At 39.3% G+C, this 22,243-nt stretch overlaps 1 protein-coding gene across 35 annotated transcripts in view; it reads right to left on the reverse strand.

The window, feature by feature from the left end:
• ST8SIA6 (ST8 alpha-N-acetyl-neuraminide alpha-2,8-sialyltransferase 6) overlaps positions 1 to 22,243 on the reverse strand; it is a 269,895-nt gene that overhangs the window by 172,193 nt on the left and 75,459 nt on the right. The window lies entirely within an intron of this gene.

Genomic DNA, 22,243 nt, shown 5'->3' on the forward strand with positions numbered 1-22,243 from the left:
CTTCTCCAACACCACAGTTCAAAAGCATCAACTCTTCGGCGCTCAGTTTTCTTTATAGTCCAATTCTCACATCCATACATGACTACTGAAAAACCATAGCCTTGACTAGATGGACTTTTGTCAGCAAAGGAATGTCTCTGCTTTTTATTATGCTGTCTAGGTTGATCATAGCTCTTCTTCCAAGGAGCAAGCATCTTTTAAATTCATGGCTGCAGTCACTATCTGCAGTGATTTTAGAGCCCAAGAAAATAAATGCAGTCACTGTTTCTATTGTTTCCCCATCTATTTGCCATGAAGTGACAGGACCCAATGCCATGATCTTAGTTTTTTGAATGTTGAGTTTTAAGCCAGCTTTTTCTCTCTCCTTTCACTTTCATCAGGAGGCTCTTTAGTTCTTTTTCACCTTCTGCCATAAGGGTGGTATCATCTGCATATCTGAGGTTATTGACATTTCTCCTGGAAATGTTGATTTCAGCTTGTGCTTCATCCAGCCTGGCATTTTCCATGATGTACTCTGCATATAAGCTAAGTAAACAGGGTGACAAAATACAGCCTTGACATACTCCTTTCCCAATTTTGAATCAGTCTGCTGTTCCATGTCCAGTTCTAACTGCTGCTTCTTGACCTGAATACAGATTTCTCAGAAGGCAGGTAAGGTGGTCTGGTATTCCTGTCTTGAAGAATTTTCCACAGTTTGTTGTGATCCACACAGTCAAAGGCTTTGGCATAGTCAATAAAGCAGAAATAGATGTTTTTCTGGAATTCTTTTGTTTTTCCTATGATCCAACAGATGTTGGCAATATGATGTCTGGTCCCTCTGCCTTTTCTAAATCCATCTTGAACATATGGAAATTTTCAGTTCACATACTCTTGAAGCCTCCCTTGGAGAATTTTGAGCAATACTTTGCTAACATGTGAGATGTATGCAATTGTGCAGTAGTTTGAACATTCTTTGGCATTGCCTTTCTTTGGGATTGGAATGAAAACTGACCTTTTCCAGTCCTGTGGCCACTGCTGAGTTTTCCAAATTTGCTGGCATATTGAGTGCAGCACTTTCACAGCATCATCTTTTAGGAACTGAAATAGCTCAACTGGAATTTCATCACCTCCCCTAGCTTTGTTTGTAGTAATGTTTCCTAAGGCCCACCTGACTTCAGACTTCAAGATGTATGGCTCTAGGTGATTGATCACACCATCATGATTATCTGGGTCATTAAGATCTTCTTTGTATAGTTCTTCTGTGTATTCTTGCCACCTTTTCTTGATATCTTCTGCTTCTGTTAGGTCCATACCATTTCTGTCCTTTATTGTACCCATTTTTGGATGAAATGTTCCCTTGGTATCTCTAATTTTCTTGAAGAGATCTCTAGTCTTTCCCATTCTATTGTTTTCCTCTATTTCTTTGCATTGATCACTGAGGAAGGCTTTCTTTTCTCTCCTTGCTATTCCTTGGAACTCTGCATTCAAATGGGTATATCTTTCCTTTCCTCCTTTGCCTTTCACTTCTCTTCTTTTCATGGCTATTTGTAAGGCCTCCTCAGACCACCGTTTTGCCTATTTGCATTTCTTTTTCTTGGGGATGGTCTTGATCACTACCTCCTGTACCATGTCACAGACCTCCATCCATAGTTCTTCAGGCACTCTATCAGATCTAATCTCTTGAATCTATTTGTCACTTCCACTGTATAATCCTAAGGGGTTTGATTTAGGTCATACCTGAATAGTCTACTGGTTTTCCCTACTTTCTTCAATTTAAGTCTGGATTTTGCAATAAGGAGTTCATGATCTGAGCCACAGTCAGCTCCCAGGCTTGTTTTTGCTGACTGTATAGAATTTCTCCATCTTCGGCTACAAAGAATATAGGCCATCTGAATCAGTATTGACCATCTGGCGATGTCATGTGCAGAGTTGTCTGTTGTGTTGTTGGAAATGGGTGTTTGCTATGACCAGTGCATTCTCTTAGCAAAATTCTGTTACCCTTTGCCCTGGTTTATGTTGTACTCTAAGGCCAAACTTGCCTGTTACTCCAGGTATCTCTTGACTTCCTACTTTTGCATTCTAGTCCCCTATGATGAAAAGAACATCTTTTTTTTTTTTTTTTTTTTGGTGTTAGTTCTAGAAGGTCTTGTAGGTCTTCATAGAACCATTAAACTTCAGCTCCTTCAGCATTAGTGGTTGGGGCATAGACTTGGATTACTGTGATATTGAATGGCTTGCCTTGGAAAAGAACAGAGATCATTCTGTCATTTTTGAGACTGCACCCAAGTACTGCATTTCAGACTCTTTTGTTGACTATAAAGGCTACTCCATTTCTCCTAAGGGATTCTTGCCCACAGTGGTAGATATAAGGGTCATCTGAATTAAATTCGCCCACTCCAGTCCATTTTAGTTCACTGATTCCTAAAATGTCAATGTTTACTCCTGCCATCTCCTGTTTGACTACTTCCAATTTACCTTGATTCATGGACCTCACATTCCAGGTTCCTATGCAATATTGCTCTTTACAACATCGGATTTTACTTCTATCACCAGCATCCACAATTGGGTGTTGTTTTCACTTTGGCTCTGTCTCTTCATTTTTTCTGGAGTTATTTCTCCACTGATCTCCAGTAGCATATTGGGCACCTACTGACCTGAGGAGTTCATCTTTCAGTGTCCTATCTTTTTGCCTTTTCATATTGTTCATGGGGTTGTCAAGACAAGAATACTGAAGTGGTTTGCCATTCCCTTCTCCAGTGGACCACGTTTTGTCAGAACCCTCCACCATGACCCATCCATCTTGGGTGGCCCTAAGCCTGGCTCAGAGTTTCATTGAGTTAGACAAGACTGTTGTCCATGTGATCAGTTTGGTTAGTTTTCTGTGATTGTGGCTTTCATTTTTTCTGTCCTCTGATCAATAAGGATAAGAGGTTTACAGAAGCTTCCTCATGGGAGAGACTGACTGAGGGGGAAACTGGGTCTTGTTCTGATGGGCAGGGCCATGCTCAGTAAATCTTTAATTCGATTTTCTGTTGATGGGTGGGGTTGAGTTCCCTCCTGTTTGGCCTGAGGCCAAAACTGTCACCCACACCTCCGCCAGAGACTCCTGGACACTCACAGGCAAGCCTGGCTCAGTCTCTTGTGGGGACACTGTCCCTCTCTCCTGGCTTCTGGTGCTCACAAGGTTTGTTTGTGCCCTCCAAGAGTCTGTTTCCCCAGTCCTGTGGAGGTTCTTAATCAAATCCCACTGGCCTCCAAAGTCAAATTCCCCAGAGGTTCTCAGTCCCTTTGCCAGATTCCCAGGTTGGGAAATCTGTTGTGGGTCCTAGAACTTTCTTAACAGTGTGAGAATTTCCTTGGTATAATTGTTCTGCAGTTTGTGGGTCCTCTGCTCGGCAGCTCTATGCTGGGGCTATTGGCGACCTCCTCCAAGAGGTGGTAATTTCACTTTGAAATTAGAAGATAACCATACATTTACCCACTTTAGTTAATTTTCCCTTGGAAATGTTCCTTTAATGATGTTTGCATATTTGAATGAGTCCCATTTACCACCTATGTTCAAAGACACCTGATGCTGATGGGTTGATTATCTGGGTTAGAGAAATAATCTGTATTTTTTTATTTAATATTTTATTTATTTATTTGGCTGCATTGGATCTTAGTTGTGGCATGCAGGATCTTCAATGCATCATGCTAGAGGGATCTTCCCTCGTGGCGTGTGGACTCTCTAGTTGTGGCATAAGCAGGGACTGAACCTAAATCCCCAACATTGAAAGGCAGATGTGTAACCACTGGACCACTAGGGAAGTCCCAGGATATCCTTATATTCCATCTACTTTGATCAGGGACCTTACGTGTTCCACATCATTAACATTTTATACATGATTTTATCACTTCATTATCTCAATTAAGACTTTTCAATGACATTTATGAATGTGTAATTAAAATATAAATTTAACCAAATGTATATTATAACTAAAATTATGGAGTTGAAACAACTTGGCCTTCTTTTTGTGGTTTCTCTGAGAAGCTTGTGTTACTAACGAACACTGACCCTCTCAGTCAATTAACCTCACTGTTTTTCTTCCACAGGCACTTTTATCTGTTTCTCTTTAACAGTTTTCTTTGACCTTTTGTCTGCGCAGTTAAAGTTCCAATCTGCACATAAAATAAAAATTTGAAGGAGCTATTCAGATCATTGGAGCCAATACCATGCTTTGTGTTTGGATTATTGGAGTCAGGCCAGCAGAGCCAGAATTTTCTTTTCTGCTTTATCCAAATAACAGCCTAATTATCCTTCCTCTTCCAGCTGTGAAAGCCCAGCCAGTGGGAAGTGAAATGATTTTTCCCTAGTCCCAAAGCAAGTTATTAGCAGCTGTGGACCAAGGAATCTCTACTGCCTCTGTGGGTGCCCATCAAATATTACCCCGTGTGCCACAGAGTTGGAAGCAGATATTTTTCCATGCTTCTTACTGAAATCAGCTGCACGTTGCTGCAGTTAATGATTACATTCTGCCTTAGAAGGACTGATTTTGCCCTAATTATTTTAAGTCTGTTCCAAAAAATAGGTTAAATACGTTCAAAAACATTAGGGCTATAACTGGGACTTACGTTTCCAGTGAAAATACCTTAAAAATTAAAAGATTTTTACTCTGAGCTCTTTTTTTTTTTTTTTTTTTTTTTTTTTTTTTTCTGAGCTCTTTTTTTAAGCAGGTCTAATTTATAAGAATTTGTCAGTGATACAGGGCTAAAGATACAGAAATAGGTCAGTGTCTCCAAAAAGATGTTTAGATATTTAATTAAAAGCAAGGGTGGCTAGAGAAAGTTTAATACAGAGATTGCAAAATCTAAAATTACAGATTAAGGATGAATTGCCATTTTAAAAACACACTTCTTTATAGACAGTCATCAAGTTTAAGCAGAGCTGAACAGATGAATATTATCCAACACAGGTAGGAAAGATTTCTTTGCTGTGAAACAAGACTATACAACACACACTTGAGGGAAAAAAAAATTCCTCATGTGATTTTCTCATCAGCTATTTTTTTTTTAAACCATGTGGCTTGTGGGATCTCAGTTCCCCAACCAAGGATTGAACCTGGACCCGAGCAGTGAAAGTGCCTAGTCCTAACCACTGCACTGCCAGGGAATTCCCAGATCAGCTAATTTTTAATAAAGCACACTTTCAGAATGTATAGTGTTTCAATTCAGATATTGTACTAACATGAATTAATTTGAACTGAAGTGTTAGTCACTCAATCATGTCCAATTCTTTGCAACACCACGGACTGTAGCCTGCCAGGCTTCTCTGTCCATGGGATTCTCCTGGCAAGAATACTGGAGTGGGTTGCCATTCTCTTCTCCAGGGGATCTGCCCAACCCAGGGATGGAACATGGGTCTCCTGCGTAACAGACAGATTCTTTACCATCTGAGCCACTAGGGAAACAATTTGAACCAAACACAATAGTAAATAAGAGTTCTCACACACTTTTTTTTTTTTCTAGGAATGACCAATTAACCATGTTTCACTGATTTTTATGTTTTTAGATATTTAAGAAATTCAGGGACTTCCCTGGTGGTCCAGTGGTTAAGACTTCACCTTCCTATACAGGGAGTTTGGGTTCAATCTCTGGTCAGGGAGCGAAGATCCCACATGCCGCATGGTCAGAAAACCAAAACACAAAACAGAAGCAATTTGAAACAAATTCAATAAAAGACTTAAAAAATGATCCACATTAAAAAAAAACTTAATTTTTTTTTAAATTTTCCAATATTTCTTATTCCCTTTTTAATAGAGCTTTTCATTTAAGAAAATATATAAAACTTATAGTTTTTCTAGTTGGAAGGCCAAGCTCCCTGAAGGCAGGAGTGTTACCTGCTTTGTTCACCCGCTGCCCTGGTACGGAGAACCACACTGAGACTTAAGTAGGTAACAGCAAATGTTTGCACAATGAATGACATGAGATGTATATGTAAAACATAGCTTAAGAGTTTACCTGCAAAATGTGCATTATTATGATATCTTCCAAGTATACATAAACTTCATTCTACCTTGAGCTTAAAAAAAAACCAGTGACTTCTTGAATATGAAATGGCAGATCTGTGGAATTCACTAGAGAGGCAAATACACAGAGCAAAACATTTTCTTCTGAGGTCATTGGCAAGCTAGATGAAAAAGTCATTTCTGTTGGGGAAACAAGACAAGATCTATTTTAGAAGTGGTGGCACGGATACTAGCAGTGTTCCTTCAGTAACAGGAAAGCCAGAAAGTATTAAATTGAAGCTTGTTGATGAAGAGCCACTGCTGGAAGAAATGGATGCCCCATTGAATCCACACTCAGCCACACCTTAGGACTGAGAGGAAGGAGGCAGACAAGGAATGATTCTTATCAGAAACAAGAAGGTTTCATTATCAACATCCAAGAGTGGTCCTAGCGATGGCCCCGGTTTTGCTACCTATCCTAAACCCAGTGTGAGTCTCATGACAATCAATTAAAAGCTCTATTAAGTGACATTAGTGTGTTTTGTGTCTCAGGCTTTGGGGATGGGAGAAAGGTCAAAAACCCTTGAAAAAGCCAGGCATTTTCCTCCTAATGTTCAGTCCTTGGTCCTTTCCCCTGGATTCTGATCCTCAAGGAACATCCGCGGGCATGGAATAGCTCCACTGCTCCTTAAATAACCCCTAAATTTGATGGGTGTTTTCCTTTTCTATTAATAAACAGGAGAAAATGCCTGTTTCTGGAATCCCATTGGATATCTCTCCTTTTATTTCTTTTTTCTGTTTTTTATTTTAAGAATTTATTTTAAGTGAAATAAAACACAAGTCACATACCCTTTACCATCATCACCTTTTTAAGTGCACATTTCTGAGGAATCGGATATATTCACCTTCTTGTGGAGCCATCACCACCATCCCTAGAACTCTACATCTTAAAAAACCAAAATTCCACAACCATGAAAGTCTCACTCCCTACCCCCTCCCATTGTCCCTCTTATGTCCATTTCAGTGCAGAAGTTGTTGACTCAAAGACCCCCACTGGAGTGAAATCCTGCAGTTTGCTGACAGGTCATCCTATCTTTATTCATAGTAAATGGAATAATACAGATTTTCGTATTTTTAAATCTCTATATAAGATGTATCCTACAGAATCTATAGGCTTCCCTGGTGGCTCAGCAGTAAAGAATTCACCTGCAATGCAGGAGATGCAGGAGATGCAGTTTTGATCCCTGGATCAGGAAGATCCCCTGGAGGAGGAAATGGCAACCCACTCTAGTATTTTTGCCTAGAGAATCCCATGGACAGAGAAGCCTGGCAGGCTATAGTCCACGGGGTCACAAAGAGTCAGACACGAATGACCAACTGATCTATATGTAGTATAGATATATATAGTGTGTGTGTGCGTGTGTGTGTGTGTGTATAGAATTATATATAGCAAAGAATCATTTTGATTAAATTTATCCGCTATTGCAGCCATACTCCAAATTTTTTTATCATATTATTTTATACCATTTGTTTGCGACTTAGAATTTGCAGTATTCTTCAATAACAAAACCAAAAAACAACATAGCTTTAGGAAGAAATAAATTAGAGCTTTCTAAAAAGCATAACATCTTAGGGTTTAGGGAGGTTTTTAAAAGAAAAGATTTGGAATATTTTTGAAGTATAAACCCAAAGCATTTCTGAGGAATCTGAAGAAGGGAAAGCATTATGTCAGTATTGTACCATTTACCAAAATTTCACAGATGATTTTAAAATTTGGATGACTTTTTTCCCTTCTACTTCACTTTTGCTGCTGTATTTGATGCACTGTGAGGTTTTAAAGGTTAGCCTCTGGTGGAGACAAATTACACCTGAGGAAATTAGTCCAGCTGCAGCCAATTAACAGTGGAGTCAGAAACGCCCCCATGAAATAAGGCTGAGCATCCTCACCGTGTACCCCACTTTAGGCTTCATTTTCTCAGATGGTGGATCTTCACTTTTACTAAAAGAAAAATGCCCCCATGTGGTATGGTACTTGGCCTTGGATTATTTTTAATCCAAAGATTATACATTTTCCTTATGGAAAGGTAGGCAAAACTAGGAAGATGGACAGTACTCCCTTTGGCATTCAGTTCTCTGCCTTTGAGATTCTTATCAGGAGCAGGTTCCTCTTCAGGTCCCTTCACTCTTGTGCCTGTGTCACCGCCACCCAGTCTAGCAGAAGTATTCTGTGCCCTGCTCCTTCAGGGCAGGGACCCTTGAGGGACCAACCCATCCTAGTATTTTCATGAATCAAGCAAAAGGAAGACTCTGTGCAGCCTTCATCTATTGATTTCCTTTGATTATCATTCCCAGTCTCATCCCTCCAATATCCCTCCCTGGAAGTGTTTCTAGTATCTTTGATGAATATTCCCTTATCTGTGATTATTTTTATAAAATGGCATTTTGGTGTTCCATGCATTTCTTATAGGCTTACATAAATGGTACTAGGCTACAGATACCATTCTTTCTTACTTTAGTTGCTCAACACCATGTCTTAAAAGACATCCACATTGCTGTGTGTATGTCCAGTGCATTGCCCCTGGCTATTGCCCTGTATTCCATGTAACATTTCATAGAAAACATTATATCTATGTTCTACTCCAGTAACAGACACCCAGATTTTCTCCAACCCCCACAAACAGTGCTATGATGAACAACTATGTACGTGTTCTATTGTGGGCCTGTGTGTGAATTCCTTTGAGAAATGCCAAGGAAGAGAATTCCTGGATTTTAGGATATATGTATATTTTATTTGATCATTTTCTGCCTAAATACTCTCAAGAATATCTACACCAATCTATATTCCTATCAGCCATGCATGAGGATGCTTATAACTCCACTTCCCTGTCATTCTACCAAGCTAATGTGTGTGAAGAGATATTTCATTGTAATGTTAATTTGCATTTATTATGAATAAAGCATTTGGGTAACTCTACTGTGTTTCCTAAGTTTGGAGGTTTCCCTTTTGTAAACCAAGAGTTCATAATTATTTTATTTTATTTATTTATTTTTGGCTGTGCTGGGTCTTTGTTGGTGCAAGGGCTTTCTCCAGTTGCAGTGAGCATGGGCTACTCTCTAGTTGTGGTACGAAGCCTTCTCATTGTAGTGGCTTCTCTTGTTGCAGAGCACAGGCTCTAGGGCACTTGGGCTCAGGATTTGAAGCTCCTGGGCTCTAGAGCACAGGGTCAACAGTTGTGGTGCATGGACTTAGCTGCTCTGAAGCATGTGGGATCTTTCTAGATGAAGGACTGAAACCGTGTCTCCTGCACTGGCAGGTGGATTCTTCACCACTGACTCACCAGGGTAGCCCAACTGACAATTCATATTCCTGACTCACGTTTCATGCTGGGATTCCTAGCTTTTTCTGATTCACTTACAGACATCCCCAGTTCCTTGATTCCCTGGTGGCTCAGACGGTAAAGAGTCTGCCTGCAATGCGGGAGACCCAAGTTCAATCCCTGGATCAGGAAGATCCCCTGGAGAAGGAAATGGCAACTCATGCCAGTATTTTTGCCTGGAAAATCTCATGGATGCAGGAGCCTAGGTGGCTACAGTCCATAGGGTCGCAGAGTCAGACATGACTGACTTCACTTTCCACTTTCCTTTCCAGTTCCTTACATATTCTAGGTTTTCATCCTTAGGCACTGTTACATAATTTCTCCAAATCTGTCACTTGTAACTTTGTCTACAGCATCTTTCATTGAATGGAAATCCTTAGTTTTGCTTTATGGTATTTACTTGTGAAGGTGTAAGAAGTTCTTTTGATTCCCATTGTAAGAAGATATTCTCCTACAGGAAAATTCTTCTACACTCTTGGTGGGAACAGAGGTTGGTGCAGTCACTGTGGAGATCAGTATGTGCTGTTTTAAATCGCTTCAGTCATGTCTGTTGACTCTTTGTGACCCTAGGGACTGTAGCCCACCAGGCTCTTCTGTCCATGTGATTCTCCAGGCAAGAATACCAGAATGGGCTGCCAAGCCCTCCTCCAGGGAATCTTCCCGACCCAGAAATCGAACCCACGTCTCTTATGTCTTCTGCATTGGCAGGTGGGTTCTTTACCACTAGTGCCACCTGGGAAGCCCAGGGAACAGTATGGAGGTTCCTTAAAAAACTAAAAATAGAAATATCATATGACCAGCAATCCTACTCTTGGGCATATATCTGGACAAAACTATAATTCAAAAAGACATGTGTGCCCCTATGTTCATAGCAGCACTATTCACAGTAGCTAACACATGGAAACAACCCAAACATCCATTGGCAGATGAATGGATAAAGAAGACATGGTACATATATACACTGGACTATTAGTCATAAAAATGAATGAAATAATGCCATTTGCAGGAACATAGATAAACCTAGAGATTATCATACTAAGTGAAGTTAGTCAAAGAGAAAGACAAATACCATATGATGTCATTTATATGTGGAATCTAAAATATGGCACAAGTGAACCTATCTATGAAACAGAAACAGACTCACAGACATAGAGAACAGACTTGTGGTTGCTAATGGGGAGGAGGGTACAGTAGGGTAGGGATGGACTGGGAAGTTGGGATTAGTAGATGCAGACTATTATATATAGAATAAATAAACAACAAGTTCCTACAGTGTAGCACAGGGAACTATATTCAATATCCTAGGATAAATCATAATGGAAAAGAATATAATAAAGAACATATCAGTTCAGTTCAGTCACTGAGTTGTGTCTGACTCTTTGTGACCGCAGGGACTGCAGCACACCAGGCTTCTTTGTCCGTCACCAACTCCCAGAGCTTGCCCAAACTCATCAAGTCGGTGACGCCATCCAACCATCTCATTCTCTTTCGTCCCCTTCTCCTCCTGCCTTCAGTTTTTACCAGTATCAGGATCTTTTCCAATGAATCAAATTTAATCACTTTCCTGTACAGCAGAAATTAACACAACATTGTAACTCAACTATACAAAGGGGAGAATGGATACATGTATAAGTATGGCTGAGTCCCTTGCTGTTCACCTAAAACTATCACAACATTGTTAACAGACTATACTCCAATATAATACAAAATAAAATTTTGCTTTGTTTTTAACTCAGGAAAAGGAGCTAAAGGCAGATACCCTACTGTCCAGCTTTTATTCAATAAAATAAACTTTTTTAAAAAAGAAGATATTCTCCTACATTATCTTCTATTAAATTTTAATACATACTTTTCACATTGAGGTCTTTAATCCATCTGGAGTCCACCATTGCATGTGGTCTTAGATAGGTATTATTTTCATTTTTCTTTATATGGAGAGTCTGCTTTCCCACTATCATCTAAGATGCAGTCTTTCACTTATTTTTAGAATCTTTATCATATACTGTCACTGAATTATCTATGCTATTCCAATAATCTACTTGCTTGCTTTTATCACCTTTAAAAATTTTGAATTTTAAAAAATTGCTGTGGTTTCACAATATATCAATATCTAGTCAGACAAAAACCCTCTCTAAATTGTCTTTTCTAAAGACAGATTAAGCCTTCATAGACCTTTGATCTTTCACATAAACTTTATAATTAGTTCAACCAAGAACCTTGGTTGAGATTCCTTGAATATATAAATTTGAGAAGAATTATAGAATTAATTTGGGAGGACTCCTTTACAACATTAATATCCCCCAGAGACACTGGATTGTTTATTTGGATGTATTTCTTTGTCTTTTATTCAGTTTAAATTTTTCTCAAGAAAAGTTTTGTGTATTCTTTGCTAGGGATTTCCCGGGGGCTCAGTGGTAAAGAATCCACGGCAGTGCAGGAGAAACAGGAGACACGAGTTTAATCCCTGGGTTGGGAAGATCCCCTGGAGGAGGGCATGGCAACCACTCCAGGATTGTTGCGTGGAGAAGCTCCTGGACAGAGGAACTTGTTGGGCTACAATCTACAGGATCGCAAAGAATCAGACATGACTGAAGTGACTGAACACAGTCACACACTCTTTGTTAAAACCTAAATATCTTTAAATTTTATTGGAATTAAGAATCACATCTTATTTTATTGTATTTTTCTAGACGGTTAATACAAGCATTTAGAAGTCAATTTTTGTAAACTGACATATCCAACAACAATCCTAAATTCCCTTAATTGCTCTAGTAGCTTATAGATTGATTCTGTTGTTTTTTTCCCTAGGTAGATTATATCATCTATAAAAATGAAAGTTTCATCTCTTTCTTAATCACTTCTTTTTCTTTCTTTACAGCATTCACTAGAATTATGTTAAACAGTAGTGGTACTAGTTGACATTCTTGTCTTTTCCCTACCTTAAAGAGAATATTGTTGGTTTGGTATACATAATGGTGGTTAAAAAAATTCTCCATTTCCCCCCTTTTCTATTTTATTGCAGAACCTCTGAATTTTTGGCTGGACTCACATACAGCCAGAATTAAGACTGCCTTCCCCAGCCTCTGTGGGAACTAGACATGACTTTGTGACTAAGTTCTAGTCAATGGAATATGAGAGGAAGTGATGTGTTCATCTTTTAGTTGTAACTTGTTTTCTTCTGGTTGCACTGTGTCTTGCTTTCTCTAGTTGTGTGTGCTTTCTCTAACTATGGTGTGCAGGCTTCTCACTGAAGTGGCTTGTTTTCTTGTGAGGCATGGGCTCAAGAGCCCAAGGACTCAGTAGTTGTGGAGCATGGGCTTAGTTGCCCTGCTGCATGTGGAATCTTCCCAGACCAAGGATCGAACCTGTGTCCCCTGCATCAGCAGGCATATTCTTAACCACTGGACCAACAGGGAAGTTCTAGTTGTAACTTTTTGAAAAAGGAAGTGGCACAGCTTTCTCTATCTCATTTTTGATGGCTGAAATATGGCCATAATGGTGATGGCTGGAGTAGCCATGATGGATTACACTATTGAGGCCAGAACCTTAGATGGATGTCCCACCAATATGATGGAATGAGCCTGGGCCCCCAGCAAGCATGAAATTGTCCTATTAGTCCTGAACTGCTGTGCCAAACAATATCCTTGAAAGAAGCACTTAATTTTTTATTTATACCCTCATGTTTATATGCCAACATAACTAAATATAAACTTCTTGGCTCAAAGTTCATTTCTCTCCAATATTTTTAAATATTAAGCCATTGTTTTCTTGTATCTGGGATTACTATTTCAGTATTTGCTTGTTGATTCCTTGCAGGAAATCTTCTGTTTATCTCTAGAAACTGTCATCATTCACTCTGTCTTTGGTGTTCTTCAAGTTTACTCTAGCATCTAGGTGTGAGGGGTTTTTTTTTTCTTTGGTTTGTTTTTTATGATATACATCACACTTGGCACTTAATGAGGCACCTGTGCTGGTCAGGGATTCATCTTTAAACACCTTTTAAAAGTAGGCATTGTAAAAAAATAGGCATTTTTTTTTTTAGAAATTGGAAAAAAAATCCCTCTAATTTTCCCCAACTGATAAATTTCAATATAGTATAACATTACTCAGTTTAGCCTTACCAGAATACCTTCATTAAATTGAAATGATGACAACAATGGCAAGTAAAATGAAAACGCCAATTAACATCTGATATTTTAACAATGAGCTTTTACTTTGTATTTTTATAGGATCAGTAGTTATTGCTAAAACATTTTGGAAATTGTATGATCTTTAGATTACCTTTGTTAAAACTTCTATTTCTTTTAGGTAATCATGTGTACAATAGGGTTCATGTTTGAGCAACACATACAGTTATTATTTTCTATATAACTACTAAATAAACTTTTTGTCAAAAAAATAGGCATTGTTAGTAATTCATCTCCATCAGTTGTAATTGACTAGCACAGAAGCGAAGACAGTGCCACACTGTGTCTGGCACTCCTTGTCTATTTTGATAAGTTCCTCACTTCTGTAAGCAGTTCACTCTGCCCTCACATTACTCCAAAGGCCCTGGCACCAGAGACCAGGGTACTAATAGTTGATTTCTGTGGTGAAGGATCCATCAACTATTGACTCAAAGCCACATAAGGAAGAAGCAATAATAAAACATAAAGGCTCTTCTCCAGTTTGTACTCTTACTGCCCCTGAAGTGTCCTCCTCAGACTAACCCTAGTACCTCCAATCTACCCTCCACCTTGACCCCATCCGCACACAGCAGTCACCACACCATTCACTCTTACCAGAAATTTCATGCTATTGTTGTTAGTTCCCAAATCCATGCTTTCTTCTCACTTCTAGTTTCCCTATAGTTGATTTGAAGAGAGAAAACTAGCAGCCCATCCTAGCTCACCATCTTAATGGGAAGCCAAAATCAGACACCAGAATTTTTTAATGGCCTTAAAGAGATTGTTGTTGTTGTTTAGTTGTTAAGTTGTGTCCAACTCTTTGCAACCCCGTGGACTGTAGCATGCCAGGCTTCTCTGTCCTCCACTATCTCCCACACTTTGCTCGAATTCAAGTCCATTGAGTTGGTGATACTATCTAACCATCTCATCCTCTGCAGCCTCTTTTTCCTTTTTCCTTCAATCTCTTCCAGCATCAGGGTCTTTTCCAATCGGTCAGCATTTCACATCAGGTGGCCAAAGTATTGGAGCTTCAGCTTCATCAACAGTCCTTCCAATGAATATTCAGGACTTATTTCCTTTAGGATTGACTGGTTTGATCTCCTTGCAGTCCAAGGGATTCTCAACAGACTTCTCCAGCACCATAATTGGAAAGCAACAATTCTTTGGCTCTCAGCCTTCTTTATGATCCAATTCTCACATCCATACATGACTACTGGAAAAACCATAGCTTTGACTATATGGACCTTTATTGGCAAAGTAATGTCTCTGTTTTTTAATATGCTGTCTAAGTTTGTCATACCTTGTCTTCCAAGGAGCACGTGTCTTTTAATTTCATGGCTGCAGTCACTGTCTGCAGTGATTTTGGAGCCCAAGAAAATAAAATCTCTCACTGTTTTCCCTTTTTCCCCTTCTATTGGCTATGAAGTGATGGGACCAGATACCATGATCTTAGTTTTTTTTATGTTGAGTTTCAAGTCAGCTTTTCACTCTCCTCTTTCACTTTCATTAAGAGGCTCTTTAGTTCCTCTTCACTTTCTGCCATTAGCGTGGTATCATTTGCATATCTGAGCTTTTTGATATTTCTCTCTGAAATCTTGATTCCAGTTTTTGATTCTTCATCCTAGGATTTCACATGGTGTACTCTACATAGAAGTTAAATAAGCAGGATGACAATATACAGCCTTGTTATACTCCTTTCCCAATTCTGAACCAGTTCATTGTTCCATGTCTGGTTCTAACTGTTACTTTTGACCCATATACAGCTTTCTCAGGAGACAGGTAAGGTGGTCTGGTATTCCCATCTCTTTAAGAATTTTCCACAGTTTGTTGTGATCTACACAGTCAAAAGTTTTAGCATAGTCAATGAAGCAGAGTTAGATGCTTTTCTGGAACTCCCTTGCTTTCTCCATGATCCAATGAATGTTGGCAATTTGATCTCTGGTTCCTCTAACTCTTTGAAACCCAGCTTGTACATCTAAAATTCTCAGTTCATATACTGCTGAAGCATAGTTTGAAGGATTTTGAGCATTACCTTACTAGAATGTGAAATGAGCACAATAATTTAGGGAGATAGTAGCATATTAACAGCTTTGCTTGTGGCTCAGCTGGTGAAGAACCCACCTGCAATGCAGGAGACCTGAGTAAACCATTAGACCTAGAAGGAAGGGAAGAGACTCTAAGTAGATCCTGGAAAGGAAGATAAGTTAAACCAAATGTGTCCTGGCTGGGACAGTCTATTCATACCCTACAGGTAGCTTCAAGTTACTCAAATCATCAGTGAGACTGTTTCTGGGGAAAGATGTGACCTAGAGTAGATCAACATTTTAAAATTCACTAGAGAGTCACCTCAGCTAATCAGGCCTTACTTGGACTTGTTCTGATGCTGAACAGAATTCAGCCAAAGAGAGAAGTCCAGTAAAGCTTTCTTTTCCATCACCCATCAGTGTATAGTATTGCACATTAAACACAACTGAAATGACATGATCCTGGGTGTGCTCTGTTTTTGTTCAAATCTTCAGGGATTATTCATTAGCTCAAAAGGGACTTGTCTTGTGGATTTTATGGAGGTCATCATTCAGGCTGCCTCTTTACATGTAAAAATGCTGGATGAATTAATGCCTGCATAGCTCAGTGCTACTGAGGCAACATGAGTTTGAACTCAAGGACCATTTAGAAATCACAGCCTCTGGGCGTCACCTTAGCTCAATGCCCAAAAGAAACTAGGGCTAAAATCACACTGATGGATGTCAGGAATGAGAGTAAAAGTTTCAAAATCTTGCCTGAGCAACTTGGTGGGTCTGAGTTTGTTCTCCTACCTTTTCTAAAGGAAAGGTAGAGATGTCTGGTTTTTTAAAATAAACATTAGAAAACCCCAAATCCAAACCATGGCAGGGCCATTCTGAACACAGGGTAATACTGTTGGCAGTAAACCTGGATTGATTCTGAAACAATACTTTCACACCCTACATTTATTATCTGCTTCTCAGACTTCATTCCTTATCATATCATCTGCCCCTAAAGACAGCTTTGCCCATTAGTATTAATTAAATGTGAATGTTAACATGTAGAAAGATTTATAACTTCCTTGTCGTGACAACTTTGCTGTAGCTGAAATGCATCAAAGAGGATGAATGAGCCAGTCTATGACACATGAATTATGACCAATTATGCTTCTCCAAATTGGCCAAAGCATCTTAAAAATATTTCGGGGAACTTGCCAACCAATTCTTTTCCATTCCTCCTCCTCACCCCCATTCTAACCACCACTGATGCCATAAAGGGACCACATCTATAGGAAGCAGTGTGTAAAATTGGGGGCACTTTTAAAAAGGGGTGATGAGAAGCAAAGACGTGGGGATCAAGAACCAAATGACAATGTTGCGAAGGAAAATACAGTTTGGCCTAGAATCTCCCTTACATGAACCAGAGCCAATGTTGGCAAGTTGAACAACATAGTTTCATGTAATCTATCTGACCCATTTAAGATGGGTCAGAAACAAAATTTCATGTCTTATTTCAGATGGTGGGGCCAGATGAGGAAAAGAATGGATGCCAAAACACTGCTGAAGGGACTTCCTTAATGTTCTAGTGGCTAAGACTCCAGGCTCCCAATGGAGGGGGCTCAGGTTTGATCCCTGGTCAAGGAACTAGATCCCACATGTTGCAACTGAAAGAGTTCACATGCCACCACAAAGACTAAAGATCCTGGGTGCCACAACTAAGACCCAGTGTAGCCAAAGAAATAAATATTTTTAAAATGCCACTGAAATTTCAAAACAGAATATAAAGGAAACAAATTTGAAACAGACCATCATTTCTTTTTTTTTAATTAATTTTTTAATTGAAAGATAATTGCTTTACAGAATTTTGTTGTTTTCTGTCAAACATCAACATGAATCAGTCATAGCTATACATATGTCCCCTCCCTCTTGAACCTCCGTCCCATCTTCCTCCCCATCCCACCACTCTAGGTTGATACAGAGACCCTGTTTGAGTTCCCTGAGACATACAGCAAACTCCCACTGTCTGTCTATTTTACATATGGTAACGTAAGTTTCCATGTTACTCTCTCCATACATCTCACCCTCTCTTCCCCTCTCCCCATGTCCATAATGGAGAAGGCAATGGCACCCCACTCCAGTACTCTTGCCTGGAAAATCCCATGGACAGCGAAGCCTGGTAGGCTGCAGTCCATGGGGTCACTAAGAGTCGGACACGACTGAGCAACTTCACTTTCACGTATTGGAGAAGGAAATGGCAACCCACTCCAGTATTCTTGCCTGGAGAATCCCAGGGATGGGGGAGCCTAGTGGGCTGCCGTCTATGGGGTCGCACAGAGTCGGACATGACTGAAGCGACTTAGTAATAGTAGTAGCATGTCCATAAGTCTGTTCTCTATGAAACAGACCATCATTTCTAATCAGGACAGTTCATGTAATTTTCAAATCCATCTTCTCAAAAATTAAAAAAGGTATCCATATTATGATGTGTGAGAATCACATAAAGATTTTTAACCTGGATTTTATTTATTTAATGTATACAATCAAAGGATCTGCATTAATATGACTTCACTACCCACTGGTCTGTTGGCTTCCCTGGTGATTCAAATGGTAAAACATCTGTCTGCAGTGCGGAAGACCCGGGTTTGATCCCTGGGCTGGGAAGATCCCCTGGAGAAGGAAATGGCAATCCACTCCAGTTCTCTTCCCTGGAAAATCCCATGGACAGAGGAGCTTAGTAGGCTACATACAGCTCGTGGGGTCGCAGAGTAGGACACGACTGAGCAACTTCACTTTCACTTTCTTTCACCCACTGGTCTTCATAACTGTATTAGCATAATTTTACTATTCCAGGACACTCTTGCTTGCATATGACTTGATTGATCATTACAGGAAACTCTGGAAAGATCCAGCAAGGTTTCTCTATGAAGCATCACCATTTATCTATGCTTCCCTGAGACTCTTTAAATTCCTTGCCTCAAATTTCTTGCTTTGCTGCTTCCACCAATCCAAACTGTTACGTCACAGCCCTCATCAAGCCCCTACCTTAAACAAAGCTGCAAACTCTTAATAAATTCTGACTTGCCTTTCTCCCTTGAGATCCAGTAAAAACTCTGTTGAGATGCTGTTGCCCCTAACCATGGCAATCATTCAATTTTGTCTCATCAACAGGTTGCCAAGGCAATGTTTAGGGAGCATTGGACAGAAGATAATATATTATTGCTACATGTTAATTACAAGCACTTAGAACTTACAGAGAAAAGAATGATGCAAATGACAAATTACTTTTCACTTTTGTAAAGATTCGTCTGGAAGAGAAACTTGTGGAAAGAATTTTAAATTGCTTTTGAAAAACCCAAACGAGCTTTTCAGCCACCCCAACAAATGTATGTGTCTTTTGCTTCATTGAGTTAGGTATACTTTATTCAAAGTAGCAGCCTTCTACTGCAAAGCACTCTCTAGTCTCATATCCTTCTGTCTTTTTTGATGGTGGGGAGGGGAGTCGTAGGGAGTTAGTACTGATCATCATCTGATATATTGAACACACATACATACACAAATTTATTTATTTGTTTATCTCTAAACACAATCCAACCTCAAATGAAAGATTCCTGAGGGCAGAAATGGTGTATTTCTCACTGTTTTCCCATCACCTAAAGCAGTGCCAGACTTAGAGTAAATATCTGTGGGAGGAAGGAAGGAAGGGAGGATGGGAGAGAGGAAGGGAAACACCGAGGGAGGGAGGGTGGGAAGGAGGCAGAGAAAGAGAGGAGAGGAGGAAGCGAGAGGGGAAGAAAGTAAAGAAAGACTAAATTAAATGAGGCAACTCAGTCCAATATCAAGTGGCCAGATTTGGAAGTTAGAACGGAATTCAATTTTTTTCATCAACTTACTAATTATTAGTTCTTGAACAAAATACCACAAGTCTTTGAACCTCAAGTGTCTCATCTATAAAATGGAGATAGTAATACTTATATTGCATAGTTGTGACCAAAGGAAATGGATAAAAATAGCTGAAATGTATCTGGTATACTGCCTTTCAGGGACTAAGCCATTAATAAATATAAGAATGAGGGACTTCCCTGGTGGTCTAGTGGGTAAGAATCCATGCTCCTAATGCAGGGGGCCCAGGTTTAAACTGTGGTCAGGAAACTAGATCTCGCATGCCACAGCTAAGACTAGTGAAGCCAAATAAATAAATAAATATATGATTGATATGTGAAAAGAAATCAGTAGTTTTTTGTTTTGTTTTGTTTTTAGGAAAGAGTACAGGCTAATGGAGAAGTACATTGTTCATAGTACATTGCTATGGAGAAGGCAATGGCAACCCACTCCAGTACTCTTGCCTGGAAAATCCCATGGATGGGGGAGCCAGGTAGGCTGCAGCCCATGGGGTCGCTAAGAGTCGGACACGACTGAGCAACTTCCCTTTCCCTACAGGCTAAGCAGTGCATGTTGGGGGAACCATTTGCCCATGTATTTTAGTGGAAATAGAATTTTAATTGAAAAAAAAAAACACCTGAAGGAGTCTTCAAGTTTAGAAATTATGGAAGCTTTGACAAGTCAAAGAGACTTTGGCACTAGCTGTATACACAACAGAGATTTGGGTTGACATGATTCTGTGTGTTGCATATTGTACTTATTTATTCCCTGAAATGAATCAGATCTTTTTCAGACAAAAAAAGTTCAATAAAAAAGAAAGCAATTACATAAATTGATTGTTATACTATCATAAGAAATTAGTTGTCATTAATCACTTTGAATAAAAATAAACGATATAAGATTTTTGGCAAGTCCCACACTACACAGCAACAGAATAACAATAGGCAGATTTTAAAAATGTGGAAGTTCATTTCCTTTTAATTCCTCTAGTTTGTGTTTCTTGGCTTATTATTCATACATTCGGCAAGCATGAATTTCTGAGAGGCTTATCTTAGGAAAAAAGGTCATAATTCTCTGTATTTTGAAGGGGCTTGGAATGATTTATTCCATAATATGACAAGCATAGACAAAACAGCATTTTCTCCTGAGATCCTTGATATTTTCCAAATCCCATTCAATGATTTTCATTGTATTTTCAAACAGGATTGTGTCTATTATCTTATATGTTTGGGGCGGTGGGTTGGGGAGGAACAAAGCTGTTATAAAGAAAAACAAGTAAAATCTCATCTCGGGTTTCACATGTTTTAAAATATCCACGGCAGCACATTTGCTCCCAAATCACCCAGAGACAGAAGGCTAAAAGTGGTGGCAATCACACAGTTTCTCCATTTCCCCAGATCACCCCCAACAAAAATACAACAACTGAGTCAGCAACAACAACAATGACAAAAACCCTACAGAAAATATCTACAGCCATAAGCAGGAGTGGCTAGGACACTAGCAGCAACAAGACATGTAATGACAACTACAGTAGGAAGAAGAAACACAAGGGGTCTCCAATCAACATCTCAGAAAGTGGATCACCATTGGGTACTCACTCCCAAAAGGAAGAGTCTCCTCTTAGCATGGAAAGCTCTGCAGGTCCATCAGACAAGAGCAGCCAAAACTGGGAAGGGGCTTTGTAGGCTCCACACATCCTGCCAACTCTCAGATAGCGCAGATCACAATGCATTTAAAAGGTAAAGAAAGGAAATCCAAAACAGAGGGGATATATGTATACATAAAGGTGATTCTCTTTGATGTACAGCAGAAACTAACAGCATTGTAAAGTAGCTATATACTCCAATAAAAATTAATTTAAAAATAATAAAGCTACTATGAACAGGCAAATCTAGAAAAAGTAAAATTAAAAGATGATGAAAGCTTTGTAATTCTAAAAGCTAACATTCACAATGAATATATGATGAGTATGGATAATTCTGCACTAAAATACTCCACATAACTTTCATAAAGCAGAGACTACAGGATAAATCCCCAGACAGAAGAGAAACCGCTGGGTATTGCATGGAAACGGAACACATCAGGGACACCAAAGGCAAAAGGAAAAGAAGAGCCAGACTAATGTAGAGAGGGTGGGGGTGGTCGGGGTGGAGACAACATATCTCAGAAAGAGCTGTACATGCCATAACAACAAGGGAAAATGGAGCCCTGGAGCATTCAATCTAGGAAAGATATTCCAGACATCCTCCCCTGGAAGAGTACAAAACACCATGATCACAGCAGTGATTGTGGTTGAATCCATATAATATTATTTTAAGAAGAAAGTTAATAATGGACAGAGAACTATTCCTATACCAGCAGTACCCAACCTTTTTGGCACCAGGGACCTATTTCATGGAAGACAGTTTTTCCACAGACAGTGGAGGGCAATGGCTTGGGGATGATTCAAGCACATTACATTTACTGTGGACTTTATTTCTGAGTTCCACCTCAGATCATCTGGCACTAGATCTTGGAGGTTGGGGATCCCTGCTATAGACAATGAAATCATATCATAAAGACATGACCATAAAATAATAAATACCTTAACCTAATACTTCCAAATTGAGCTAAGAGAATTTGAGATAATTATAGAAGCTATGGAAGAATGCCATAAATCAGGATTAGAAAATGACATGATTGGACAAAAGAAAAGTTTGGAAAATGTTCTGAGAGAAGTTAAGAATTAGAAGTAACAGAAAAAAAATAATTTCAGAAATGAACAAAAGTAAGAAGAACACAAGGATAAATAATATCATAACAAAGAACAGGAAGCAAATTTAAAAATAGAAATGAAATAAAGAAAAAGATAAAAG

The sequence above is a fragment of the Giraffa tippelskirchi genome, chromosome 13 (assembly GCF_054371585.1).
Source record: "Giraffa tippelskirchi isolate mGirTip1 chromosome 13, T2T-mGirTip1v1.2.pri, whole genome shotgun sequence".
In the NCBI taxonomy this organism is placed as follows: domain Eukaryota; kingdom Metazoa; phylum Chordata; class Mammalia; order Artiodactyla; family Giraffidae; genus Giraffa; species Giraffa tippelskirchi.